The sequence below is a fragment of the Mus pahari genome, chromosome 7 (genome assembly GCF_900095145.1).
Source record: "Mus pahari chromosome 7, PAHARI_EIJ_v1.1, whole genome shotgun sequence".
In the NCBI taxonomy this organism is placed as follows: Eukaryota; Metazoa; Chordata; class Mammalia; order Rodentia; family Muridae; genus Mus; species Mus pahari.
This window is the reverse complement of record NC_034596.1, coordinates 9,876,806-9,890,507: the sequence shown is the minus strand read 5'-3', so window position 1 is coordinate 9,890,507 and position 13,702 is coordinate 9,876,806. Positions and strand designations below refer to the sequence as shown.

The 13,702-nt window shown below is 41.8% G+C and overlaps 1 protein-coding gene across 3 annotated transcripts in view; it reads left to right on the top strand.

Annotated features, from left to right (window-relative positions):
- The window catches only part of Kcns3 (potassium voltage-gated channel modifier subfamily S member 3), a 45,099-nt gene that overhangs the window by 28,364 nt on the left and 3,033 nt on the right, over nucleotides 1-13,702 (top strand). For 2 of the 3 annotated variants that reach the window (XM_029540885.1, XM_029540884.1), the window contains exons 2-3: nucleotides 645-843; nucleotides 2,391-2,581. The gene's annotated coding sequence lies outside the window, so the exon portion shown is untranslated. The remainder of the gene's footprint in view (nucleotides 1-644; nucleotides 844-2,390; nucleotides 2,582-13,702) is intronic. The other variant, XM_021202355.1, reaches the window with a different exon arrangement.

The following is a 13,702-nucleotide window of genomic DNA, read 5'->3' as shown; positions in this document are numbered from 1 at the left end:
AACACAAATGATCATAGAGTGGTGCGGTATTGGTGTAAATCATAATTACTATTGACTAGCATTACACTTGTTTTGAAACTCCAGGGGTTAGGGTGTGTGTGTGTGTGTGTGTGTGTGTGTGTGTCTGTGTGTGTGCATGCACAGAGACCAGAAGGCCACTTTGAGTGTCATCTAGAGAAACACAGTTTACTTGTTTTGAGGCAGAGTCTCTTCTTGGCTAGGAGCTTGCTAATTAGGTTAGACTGGTTGGGCACTGGTCTCTAGGGAGCGTCCTTCCTCAGTCTGCTGGGATTAGAAAGGTGTGACACCATATGCTGCAGTTTTTACATGGTTCCTAGGGATCAAACTAAGGTCCTCATGTTTTTTATGCCAATGCTTTACCAGCTGAGCCATCTCTCTAGTTCCCATCATTTGACAGTGATCAAAGTGATTGAAAGTCTAGTAAGGTGCACACATTCTGGGCTGGAGAGATGGCTCAGTGGTTAAGAGCACTGACTGCTCTTCCGAAGGTCCCAAGTTCAAATCCCAGCAAACATCTGGTGGCTCACAACCATCTGTAATGAGATCTGACTTCCTCTTCTGGAGTGTCTGAAGACAGCTAAATAAATCTCTCTTTTTTTTTTTTTTTTTTTTTTTTTTTTAAGGTGCACATTCTGAGTGTAGGTGGCAGTGAGGAAGCTGTTTGGTTTGGGATGTCACTGATTCCTGACACATCGACTGAAGGCCCCCCTGGGTACAGGTTTCTGTGAAAAGGATACACTTGGCTAACCTTACTGTTTCCCTGGGTCAGTTCTGACTTCTCTGCGCTGAGCCAAAGCAACGAACTTCTAGCCAGGAGCCCAGGTACTTTCATTTTCTTCCTTCTGGTTGAATACAGTGATGCTAAAGCTGCCAGGGTTAAATATTTATTTCCCAGCCAGGTTAACATTACTTTCGTTTAAACTATTCTGCAGTTCGAAAGGTATGTGAGAGGAACTATTAGGCCCCGTGGCAGTTCTGCTCTTGCTCAGGAGGCAAATGTCGAAGGTGCTTCTGGGAGGCAGTGAAGAGAAGGAGGAAGAGGAAGAAGGGCGGGCAGAGGAGGATATCGGAGCTTTAACTTCATTCACCCTGGTACAGGGATTTCTCTGCTTTTTCACCAAGGGTTCCACCTGGGTGGAGCTGCACTTCACTTCTGGATCATTCTCTTGACTCAGATCTGTTAGAAGGGGAAGTTCACCCCTACAGAGTGTCAGGGATGTGCTCTGTCCCTGTTGGGACCAACTTGCAAACTTTGTTCCTCCTGGACCCTGCCTGAGCTGCCCCCAGGATATTTTTCAGACATGTTTGTTTTCACATGTATGCTTGGCTTAGGAGCTGTGAGCTCTTGGGGTGTTGGAGTAGCTGCTGTGGGCCAGGTGAGATCCCAGGGCCTTAGGAGGTCTTCGGTCACACTGAGTGTTTGTTTAAGGACGGATGGAGTGACAGACACTTCTTGCTTATGTTTAGCTCAACATCAATAGTTTCTTTTTCTCCATGATTACCCCCTCCTCCTTTTGGACTTAGTGTTGATTGGAAAAATATCAATGGGTAGATGTTTGGATGCCAGCATAGACCTATGGGAATATGAGGCAAGGCTTACTTGGTTGAGATTTTTTTTTTAGTTTTGCTTTCTTTAAATTATTCAGAGAAAGAGGCGGGGGGGGGGAGAGGGAGAGGGAGAGGGAGAGGGAGAGGGAGAGGGAGAGGGAGAGAGAGCGCAGTGCTATATTTGTGGTTTTTTTGACATAAACTTACCCCTCTCCCTCGTCATTGCATGAGCATCCTCATGGTTGTTGAGGACTCTATATTAGTATGTGAAATCATCTTTGTACTGTGACATATAGCAATGTACAAATAAAGAGGAATTGAATTTGGTCGGCTTTTGAAATCTATTGATCTCAAATTGTAGCAGTGGAATTAATTCTATTAGACCAGTAACCCCTATAAATTTGCCTCTGAAATGGATTAAAGGCTATTCACTTAGAAGTTTATAAGCATATCCTCAGTGGATTGGCTAGGAGAATAACTCTCTTATAAGCAGCTCTGTGGGAATTGACTAAAGCCATAACTCCAGTACTCAGTTTATCAGTTTAAAATTTAGTGTCTAGATGTTTCATGGCCTGTGACAGATGTGATGCTCCAGATGTTCCAGTGACGTCAAATTTGATGAGTCCTTAATCCTATCCATGAGTTCAGGTGGAGCGATGGTACCATATGGGGAAGAGACCAGTTCTTCCACAAAAACTCCATGGCGCTTGAAGGCTGATGTCTATTCAGTAAAAAATGCCCAGAACACTGAGTGGGTGATAGGACATCTTGGTTTTGTTTCTACCTTGGAGTGACAACTTGGCTGGTGCTTTCCTCTGTAGGTGAACTTGACTTTACAGCATCTGCTTTGACTTGGACAACCAGAGGCCCACAATCTTCTCTTCTTTGAGCCACTAAATGCCGGTGCGCACTCCACCCTCCAGCAAGGGAAGACAGGAGGTGCTTCTTGGATGACAATGGAGGTTCCACTGTGCAGGATGAGGGCAGGCTGTGTGACATCACCACCACGAGGGTAAGAGCTGTCTTTCTGTGTCAGTTTCCTTGATGATCATTGTTATCAGAGGAAGAGGAAAATATGTTACAGTAGAGGTATGAAGAGGAAAGCCACCGATGGCAATTCGGGGAGAAGTTCTTCTGATCGTAAACCCTGATGGGCAGTTGAAACAAAAGGAGTATAGGTCTGGAAGGGTTAGATTAGAATTGCGTCAAACCACAAGCCAGCTTTAGAAAGTTTTGGGATGGGGTTGGAGATATAGCTCAGGGTGCTCGCCTGTCTAGCATGAAGCCCAGGGTTTGATGCCAAGCACAGCATACAAATCAGGCATGGAACACACCCCCAGCCCCCAAGAGCAGAGGCAAGAAGAATAGAAGTTCTGTTATCCTTGGGTGTTTAGTGAGTTGGAGGTTAGTCTGAGCTATAAGAGGCCCTATCTCAGTGTCTTAAACCAGAAAAAAAAATTTTGCGTGGTATACATTCTTTCCTTGACTCTCCATTTTTCTTTTTTCTTTTTCTTTTCTTATTTTCTTTTTCTTTTCTTTTCTTTTCTTTTTTTTTTTTAATATGTACCACTCAGACCTGAAGAAGCAACACTGCTGCTCTTTCAGTAAGAGTCCTTTTATGTTTAGATTAATATGGATGCCACCAAACTGGAATTGTCAGAAGACTGGCTCAGGTCACAGTGTAGCCAGAAGCACATTTCAGTGGAGTCATACAATGTTTAAAGTCTGGTGGGTCAGCCCAAATATCCTACATAGAAATCAGTTTCATTTTTCTACAAACACTGATAAGTTTATCCTTTAATCCCCCAGAGCACTGAGTGCTCTATAGTCTCTCACTATTGAACTGTGGAGAATATATTACAGTCCCCAAACTGTCCCTTTATTTCCTTGACTTTGCTGTTTGGCCATCAAAGTCACTGAACTTTGCCATGCCTTATTTAGAGCTTTCTGCATTCATATATATATATATATATATATATATATATATATATATGAATATATTGACAAATGGTAGTAGCTTTTGTTAATTCAAAGTCAATGTCTTTTACCAGACAAGGACCAGTAGTTATCAAAAGAGGCTACATCTGTAAAGAGGATGGATGGGTGCTACAGATGAGCTAGGCATTCGACATTTGTGCAGCACAAGGATCAAGCACAGAAGCACTACAGTGTGACAAATGTTGGTATAAAGTGGACACAAAGGGCTCTTGGAGAAGTTGAGCAGAGCAGGAGAGTTCAGGAGGAGGGAGATATGAACTTGACCCAGTACATTCAAATTCTCCAAAACTCCCTCCCCTGCGTGCCAGAACTACCGTTACAGATATCTATATGAACATCCCTCCATACAACATGGCTCAGGTGGAAAAGTGATTGTCCGTCATATGCAGAATCTAGGCGATAATGTATGTATATACATAAGAAAATGTACGTGTGGATACACAAGGCAGCATGAAGAAAAGAGAGCAAGAAAGACTAAATATTAGGGAATGCGGTAATGTGCGCAGTTACGAAAGGGTGTATAAACTTACCTGTTTTTCTAGTTCTGATTCTGTTATGGAGTTTTTGGTTTTGGGAGTGGGTCAGAGCACAAAGTGTATTTGACACTGAAAGGGTAAAATTTAATATGAANCTCCACAGCTTCCATTTTCAAACCTGCTTTAATTGCATAGAAGTTTCATCGAGTTGTATAGATTTTTAGGTTTGGTTAATCTTGGTGTCTGATGTTTTTAATTTGTTTGCAAGTTGTTTTTATAACACAATTTATAAAATTTAAAAAAAAACAGCACAAAACAAAAAAACGTGGCTCAGGTGGACAAGAGATGGGCTGCGTGTACAGCAGGGATTAGAAACCCCTCTAGGGGTCAAGGTTATACCTACCTTCCTCATTGAGAACACATTGTCTGTGATACTTAGCCTTTTCATAAATGGGACGGCTTCCTGGATGCTTGGCTTACTAAGTCTGAACACACAGTGCTCGAGATGAACTGTTTAACAGTACGGAAATCTCTGGGGTTCCTGAGACACGCAGCCACCCACACTAGTGCCTGGAACAAATACCCAAATCCAGAAGGCTTTATGGAGTAACCTGTGTGTTGGCTCTGGGCCTGTCCTTGAGAACTCACAAACACAAAGCAGGAACTGGCACAACTCTGATAAACATAATTGTACTAGTCAGAGGGAGAAAGAATAAGGACAGGAACAGGGCAACAGAGGGGAAGCACAATTACTGTATTAATTTCTTAATAAAGTTTTGTTTCCAAGGTTGCTTTCTGTTTTGTTTTGTTTTGGTTTGGTTTGGTTTTTCACTTGTTATTTGATCTTCAAGGCAGGGTACCAACTCATTCTATGTTTGAAAAGTCTCCCGACTCAAGGCCCTGCAGCTGAGAAGAGACAGTGTAAAGTCAGGTATTCTAAGACCTCCCTTGCCCCTTGCTGGTTGCCTCCGTAGCTCAGCCTGAAGCAGGGGACTTTGTGAGCTACTTTGCGCATGGCTGCAATAACATATCTGATAAAAGCAACGTAAAGAAGCAGCTATTTAGTCTGGCCCATGGCTTGAGGTTTGGTCTATCATGGTAGGGATGGCATGGTGGCAGGGGTGTGAGGTGTCTGGTCATAGTGTGTCAGCCGTCAGGAGATAGAGTGAGATCAATTCTGGTGCTTATCCATCTGTATTCTTTTTATGCAGTCCTGACTTCTAGTCAGTGGAATGACACCACCCACATTGTGGGTAACCACTTCAGGCTCCATGTCCCCTACTTCTAGGAGACACAGAAAGAGTCACCCCATAGATTCCCTGGAGCCTCCCTCCTCCCAGGCCTCTGGCACTTCCTTGAAATGCCCCCTTCCCTCCCACTGCCCATTTCTGTTCACTTTCCTGGCCCTCTCCGAGGGAGACAGTTCTTAAGATCCCCCTCCCCACCCCCACCCCCGCCTTTGACCAGAGGTATATAAATCTGTATGTTTTTTTCTCTAGTCACGTTTTTTGAATGATTTCTTTATTTTGATTTTATGTGCATTGGGGTCTTGCCTGCATGTATATCTGTGGGAAGGTGTCAGATCCTCTAGACTTTTGTAAGACTGTTGTGAGCTGCCATGTGGGTGCTGGGAACTGAACCCTGAGGGTTTTGGAATAGCAGCCAGTGCTCTTTACTGCTGACCCCACTTCCAAGTCACTCTTGTATACACCCTGTTAGTTGGAAGTTTTGTTTTTATTTATTGCATTAAAAAGAATTTCTTCTTTTCATCACTGGTCCTTGAGGAGTGTGGTTTAGTTTCCACATTAAAAAAATTCCAAGATTTTCTTTTGTTATTGATGTATAATTTTATTGCATTGTGGCTGGTGTACGTTACTATGTTTTGTTTTGTTTTCTTACTGTAATTTGGATCTTGAATGTCTCCTAAAGACCATGTGTTAGGTTGAGGAGGAGTCCTCAGTTATGGCATGATTGAAAGGTGATGTAATCATTAGGAAGTGAGGCAGTAGGAAGTGAGTTCACTGGGGATATGAACTGATGAAGATATTAACACCCCTTCTATTTACTGGCTCTGCTTCCTGGTTGCCTTGAGGTTGGCCCAAGACTACAGGGCCTATGTGCACTGCAATGTTTGAAATAGTGAGCCAGGAGGCAAACCTTGTCTCTTTTTAAGTTGATTACCTCAGGTAATTTGTCACAGTGATGATAGATGGCTGGTATACTTTAAGATCTGTCCAGGCTGTTTGATGACTTAGCCTTTTTTAGTCAGTACTAGAGGATGTCTATGTCCATTTGAGAGAGTATGCTCTCACTAGCTGGAGTGCTCTATCTTTGTCAGATATTCCCAGTTTATAATGATGTTTGAATCTTCTTTATTTCCCTGTGGATATTGTATAATTGGTCCATATGTTATCGAAGGTGGGATATTGAAATTCCAATGATTTCTCCCTCGAGTTCTGCCATTATTTTTACATCATGTAGTTTTGGCTCTGTTGCTAAGTATGTTTATAGTGCTTACGCTTTTACTTGATGGATTGACATTTTTATTACTAGAAATGTTCTTTGGCTCTGGCAACAATTTTTATCTTAAATTTTATTTTGTGTGACATTCAATATAGTCACACTGACTTCTTTTCAGTTATTATTTTCAACCTTTAAAATTTCAGCTTGTTTTAAAATGTGAATAATTACTATTTTGCCACTTAGTTATTTCTACTGCTGTGTTTTCAAATTATTGGAATATTTTTATAAAGAAAAATTTCCCTCATTAACTTGTGTGTTATTTTTCTAAAATATAATTTGCACAGGAAGGCAGGATAAGTAGTTGATCTTTTTCTTCACTTTCACGGAATAATGAGTTGGTACCTTAGAAGTCTCTGAAAGTGGCCCACATACTGCTTTGGTTTTCAAAAATTATTACCGTGGGCACTTTGTTATCAATAAAGAGGATGCTCTGCAAACAGGAGGACCTGAGTTCAAACCCTATACCTATTTTAAAAGCTCATATGCAGCCATGTGTTCTTGTATTCCCACCACTGAGTTGGCAATAGACATAGACAGATTCTTGGAGCTTTGGCCAGCCAGCCTGGCTGAATCTGCAAGTTCTAGGAACAGTGACAGACCCTGTCTTAAGGCTGTCCTCTGACTAGTGCACTCTTGTGCAGTTGCATGCATATAAAACATACACATGGGCACAGGCAGAGAATCATTGCTATGAACATAAGAATTTTATTGTATTTGGAATGTTACAATCTTTTGCAGATTTTTTTCTTTTCCCTTTGAGATACATGTGTTTTCTCTTCAGCAGTTGGACTTCTCCCTAGTTTTCTTTGAATCTTTTTTGACTCTTCCTTGTCTTTGACACCATCCTTGTTTTCTGGTATACAAGGACATTCCAGGCTCCTCTTGTATATTTCTGTCCCAGACTGGGAATTGGCTGTTCGTTCCAAGGAACCCTTTCTCTTTTAGGAAGATGTTATGTTCACTTGTTTCAGTCTCATTAAAATAGGGTACTTCTTGTTGGTGTCTCTACATGGATTCTCTAAAATAGACAGAGGAAGATATATACAAGCATTTGTTGTGTATCCTTGGGATCAGCTCCTGTGGAGAAGTTAGGAAAGGAGGCTTCAGCAAAAGGAGGTGTTGAACTTTGATGGGATTTAAACACTGTACTGGATAGTTTTGTGTCAACTTGACACAGCTGGAGTTATCACAGAGAAAGGAGCTTCAGTTGGGGAAATGCCTCCATGAGATCCAGCTGTAAGGCATTTTCTCAATTAGTGATCAAGGGGGGAGGTTCCCTTGTGGGTGGTGCCATCTCTGGGCTGGTATTCTTGGGTTCTATAAGAGAGTGGACTGAGCAAGCCAGGGGAGGCAAGCCAGTAAAGAACATCCCTCCATGGCCTCTGCATCAGCTCCTGCTTTCTGACCTGCTTGAGTTCCAGTCCTGACTTCCTTTGGTGATAAACAGAAATGTGGAAAATGTAAGCTGAATAAACCCTTTCCTCCCCAACTTGCTTCTTGGTCATGATGTTGTACAGGAATAGAAACCCTGACTAAGACAAACACAGACCTCACTTGGCTGTAGCAGAGCTCTTGAGCTGGGCAGACTACCTTTGTATAAAAAGATGCTGCGTTAGGATAGGCCTCTTATGAATAGTCATCGACTATGTTCCTGATCTCAGGAAAAACAGATATCCTTTGGCTGAAGATGATTCCCGAGTGGGGACTGACTTATCTGAGAACTCCTGGGTATTCGTACTCCTAGCATGGGTGCAAACAAGCAACTTACTTCTAAGAAGAGAGATGAGTGGTCAAGTAGAATCCATCCTATGGTCATCTGTTTCAGGCTGTTTTTGTTTGTTTGCTTGTTTTTTTATTGTCTTTTGTTGTTGTTGTTGTTGTTTTGGTAGACAGAGCTAAGAAATAAGACTTTCCATGAGCAAAAAATGAGTTGTATGTTTAGATTGCCATTTCCAATTCAAATTCAGCATCAGTGAGTTTCATTTAATTTCTTTGCTTCTTATATTCATGTTTCTTTTCCTTTTGAACCTAAACTCTGGGGGACATTTAAGGACATTAATATAACAATTTCTTTGCTTGATCCTATGTGTTTATAAAAGGTTAGGAATAAGTATATGGGCTAAAGATAAGCCAGTGGTTAAGGGCACGGGTGCTTTTCTAGAGAACTTGTGTTCATTCCTGGCAGCCATGAAATTCCAGTTCCAAGACTCTCCTGTGAAGGGGAAACTTAAGGGTTCTTTAGAAAGTCAGTTGTGTTTGCTAAGGCAGACACAGGAAGAAATGTTTCCCTGAGCAGATACAGGTGAAAGGATGATTTACTATAAAGCAAGCACATGAAAGGACATGAGATGAGGGATTCTTTGCTAATGGCATGCATATATTAGTTAACCTTATGTGTATTGTTGAGCTCCATTTGTCAGGACTCCATAGAAAGTCCCACCAGAAAACATCAAAAAGCGCACCAAAAATCTTTTAGTGGTGTGCTGGCAGTAGCTTCTTGGACTTCCGAGGTCTCATGATGTCAGCTGAGACAAACTCACATGGAGTTTTGTTAAGACAGACTCACATGCTGAGGCAAGACCCGTGGAGGACATGTGATGTTTGCTAGGAGTATAAATAGGACTCACCGGACAGTGACGGAGACTTAACTTGGCTTGCTTGCATAGCCAGCTTTGCAGAGATTCTTGGTCTGGCGACATAGCTGATCCTCACTTTGAGAGAGAGAGGCATGGTGAAGAACTTTTCCTGGCATCCATGGTGGTCCTGGTCCCTCCTGTTGCCTTATGCCAGTTAGGCTAAGGCCTGGCTGTTCCTCTTAGGTTGTGCCACCACTGCTGCTGTCCAGACACTACTGAGCTGGACTGCTGGTGTATCCATGAAGTGTTTGTGAGTGGATGGAGCTGCCGCTGCTGACCTGTGCACTGAACTGCTCATTTCCTGCCAGTGCACATGGGATTGGCTCCAAAGAACAATTTCTAAACAAGTCCACTTCCCCTGCATCCTAATAACCTTTCTTTTCCACTACCTCTGGTGGGTGGTGGGCTAGAAGGGAGTTTAAAGCATTTAAGAACCATGCTTAAAAATAGGTCTTTGAAAAATTTAAACAACACTCTTGGCTTCTAGGATCACCAGACACATACTTGGTGCACAGACATACATGCAAGCAAAACACCTATACACATAAAATAATAAAAAGTTTTAAAAAGAATAAATATATAACTATGATTGCTAAAAATACTTTAATATTGCTACTTATTTTGTCCTAAGATGCATAGCAGTAGGATGTATAAGTCAGTTCATTGAAGTAATTCACCTACATGTGGTTCAGCCACCAGGATGATACAATAATATTTAATTTTTAAGGACTGTCTGTTTGATTTTAATTTAATTTTTTACAATTAGGCAAATATTAACATGGTTCCTGAGTTCACTTTCTGACATTGTCCCCTATGGATATTTTATGGTTTTTTTGATTTATATTATTATTGTTTCTTTTTTATATTAAAGGTGCATATATATATATATATATACATATATATATATATACAGCTGTAATTTCCCTAGATTTATTTATTAAAATATTTATTTATTTGTTTATTGTATGTGTATGTTGTGTGAGTGGTCAGAAGACAGCATGAAGGCGTTATATCTCTTCTACAAGGTGTGTCCAGGGATCAAAGCCAGGCTGTAAGGCTTGGTGGCAAGTGACTTCCCTGGCTGAGCCATCTCTGGGGCCTAGTTTCACCTTCTTTCTTAGAAAAATTGCTGCATATTCCTGACAGCTTTCTATGCTTTGCTTTTTCCCTCCCACTTAGGACAAATATCCCGAAAACTACTCCTTTCCTCTCTCTCTCTCCCCCCCCTCTCTGTCCCTTCTTTTCTTCTTTTGTATGTATTTGTATGTGTGTGTATGTTTGTACATGTGTACATGTATGTTCATGTGTGTGGCACATCTATGGTGGTGCTTGTGCACTTACATGTGCACAGATCCCAGGGCTAGTATCAAGTATCTTTCTCTCTGGAGCTTTACCGTTATGTATTGAATCAGGATCTCTTGCTGAACGCTGAGCTCACTGTTTCCGATAGTCTGTCTACCTAGCTTGCTCTTGGGATGCCCTGTGCCCACTTTGCATGCAGTTGAGGATACAGATGGGCTGCCGTACCCACCTGGCTTCTGCAGGTGTGCTGGGACCTGAACTCAAGGACTCTTGCTTTTGAGGCAGGTGAATCATCTCTTCAGTCTTGAAATCCAGCCTCTTGCTGACATTGTCATGGTTAAGAAAACGTGATGATACTAGTGTGGCATAAAATACAAATCCAACATGATCAAACGTATTTCTTGACATATACTGTTCCAATGGACAGTGTACATGTTGATATATTTAAATTGATCTTTATATTTATATACTTTATATTGATCTTAAAGTTCAAACATATTTCATTGTGCCCTTTACTTCGGTACATGCATTTTTTTCTAAATTAAAAAAGGTCTTATTTGTTTATTTATTGTATGTATGTGTGTGGGTACAAACTTGCCATCATTTGTTTATGGAAGCCAGAACACAACTTTGCAGGAGTCGAGTCTCTCTGCCATGTAGGTCACAAAGTTTTAAAAAAACATTGCCAGTCTTGGCAGCAAATACTTTTACCCACCAAGGCATCTTATTAGTTTTCTTTCCTGAATATTATTGATTTGTAGCTGGTAGAATCCTTTGGTCTGGAACTCGTGGACATGGAGAGGCTGAGTGTATATAAATGTGTGTGTACATAAACACGAACCATATCATGTGGTACAGAATTGTGCCTTTGATTCCCTAAATGTTTCCTGAAAAAGAGCAAATGAATGGTTTTTAATAAATTCTGGTCTGAGTGCAGCATCCTTGGAAGTGATCATGCACAGTAGCGTACTGTATCCATGTGATCCTGACTCAGATTCCTTGTTTCCACATCTGCCAGTACCTGAAATGAGAAACGAACCATATAAAAACGTTCCACAATTGGAAAAGACTGTCTGCACACAGGGACTCTTATTGAAATTCATAAAGGTAGAAACATCACCTTCCCTTTCCCAAGTGGGCTGCTGTGGACCAGATGCAGTCAAGGAAGCCAGTCCTGACTCTGCACATCCCAACTTAGCTTTTGAGCTGTAGTGTTGGGTCTGATCCAGCAATGCTTTCTTTTGTCTCTGTTTTGCAAACCTCTCCATGGGATCTTTGGTTTTATGATGTGTGTTGCTTTTATGATGAGACTCTGTGGAGCAGATGGATGGACTTCACAATGACCTCTCCTTCACATTGTGGACTAAAGAAAATGCAGGAGGACGAAGCAGAAGGACATGGTGGGACTACAGCTATCATGGATGATCATACTCTTTAGAGAGGTCACTGTGGAGAGATTGGGGATGTGGAGAGATTGGGGGTGTAGATTACTGGCCCTGATTATGAGACCCTTATTTGCTTGCAGTATCATGAAACGTTATGTCATTTTGGGATTCCAGGATATCCGAGATGAAAAACAGTTCGCCAGAAGACAGCTTCCATTAAAGTCTTAGTGTGAGCTTAGCTGAACCAGCTCCCAGGAACATTTTCCTACTCTATGTGCCATTAGCCCGCTCTGGCCGTCAGAGACCTGACATTACATAAATATTTGGACCACGGCAGCAGCTCTGACTTAGGCCTTTCAAAGAAGAACCCTAATTAAAAGCAGAAAGCAGAGGGAGGCAAATTGAATTTTTGGAAGAGGTCAGCAAATCTACTGAAGATACATTAGCCATGCTCTGGTCTCCGGCTTCATGAAGCATGGTGTCTTGGAGGCAAATACCCAAGGATTCTTTATGACTGTAGATTTTCATCTGGAGTAGATGGCAGGGCCTGTGTTTTAAGGTTGTGACCTATCATGTAGCTCTCTATTTCAGATCAGGGATCCTTTTTTCTTGCTGATGGCCTTGCTGACCACAGCATAAGGGAAGAACAATTCCTTTTGCCCTTATATGTTTTAGTGGTGGTTTTCTTCACATGCACGAGCAGATTAGAAAGCATATTCTCCCTTCCCGTGTCTGTACCTTTCTCTTGTCTCTTGAATGGAATGCCAAGTCCTGTCAGTTTTACATCATGAACTCTTGAACTTGACATTTTCCCTTCATCAGAAGCCCTACCACATGCATTTCTGTGTCCCTGTTTTGCTCTGGTGCTAGGCACCCCCTTTTCCTGTCGTCTTTCCCTGTAGAGGTCTTTCATTCTTCTCTAAGTGGAACTGATATTTTATCATTGGTTTTTGAATTTTAAAGAAAATCATTCATTTTACTCATGGTTCTGGAGGCTAGACTACGGAGTCTATGCACATGGTGAGGGCTTTGTACGGTCAGTGTCATGCTGAAACACAGAGGGCCAAGTCTGAATGAGTCTAAGTCATGGTCACAAATGCACGTGAGAAGATCCTTTACTTGTAGGCATGGTGAACCTGCAGTCTGCTGGCTGCATGCAGCTCAAGATAGCTATAAATGGGTCTAAAACCGACATGGAGATATTCTTTTTCTTGTAACTCAGTTACATGATCCTCAAACATGAACTTGGTAGATCACAGCATTCTGTTGAAATGTCAAACCTGCATGGGAGCTCAGTTTGTGATAGTCTGGCCAATAGAATAAAATCCAGTTTCTTCAGACGTATGTACCCACCCTTCACAGACCTCCTGCTGTCTACCTCTGCTGGCCTCTGCTGAGAGCTCTTTCCCATTCTGTCTAGTTAACTCTTGTTGAGGACTTGGCTCAAATCCCTTCATTCACATACAGCAGCTCACAACTGTCTTATATTCTCACTCTGGAGATCTATAGCCTCTGCTTGTTTTCAAGGGCACCTGTATACATGTGACACACATACATATAAAATTAAAAAAAAATCTTTACTTTACCCCATGTTTTCTGAGGAATGGATCTAATATATCCTGGTTAGTGTCAGAAATAAAAGCAAGCCGTGAGCCCAGCCAGTGTAGACCACTGATGTAGGGATGTTCCTCAGTGATGTAGGCCACTGATGTGGTGATGTTCCTCAGTGATGTAGGCCACTGATGTAGGGATGTTCCTCAGTGATGTAGGCCACTGATGTGAAGAGGTTCCTCAGTGATGTAGGCCACTGATG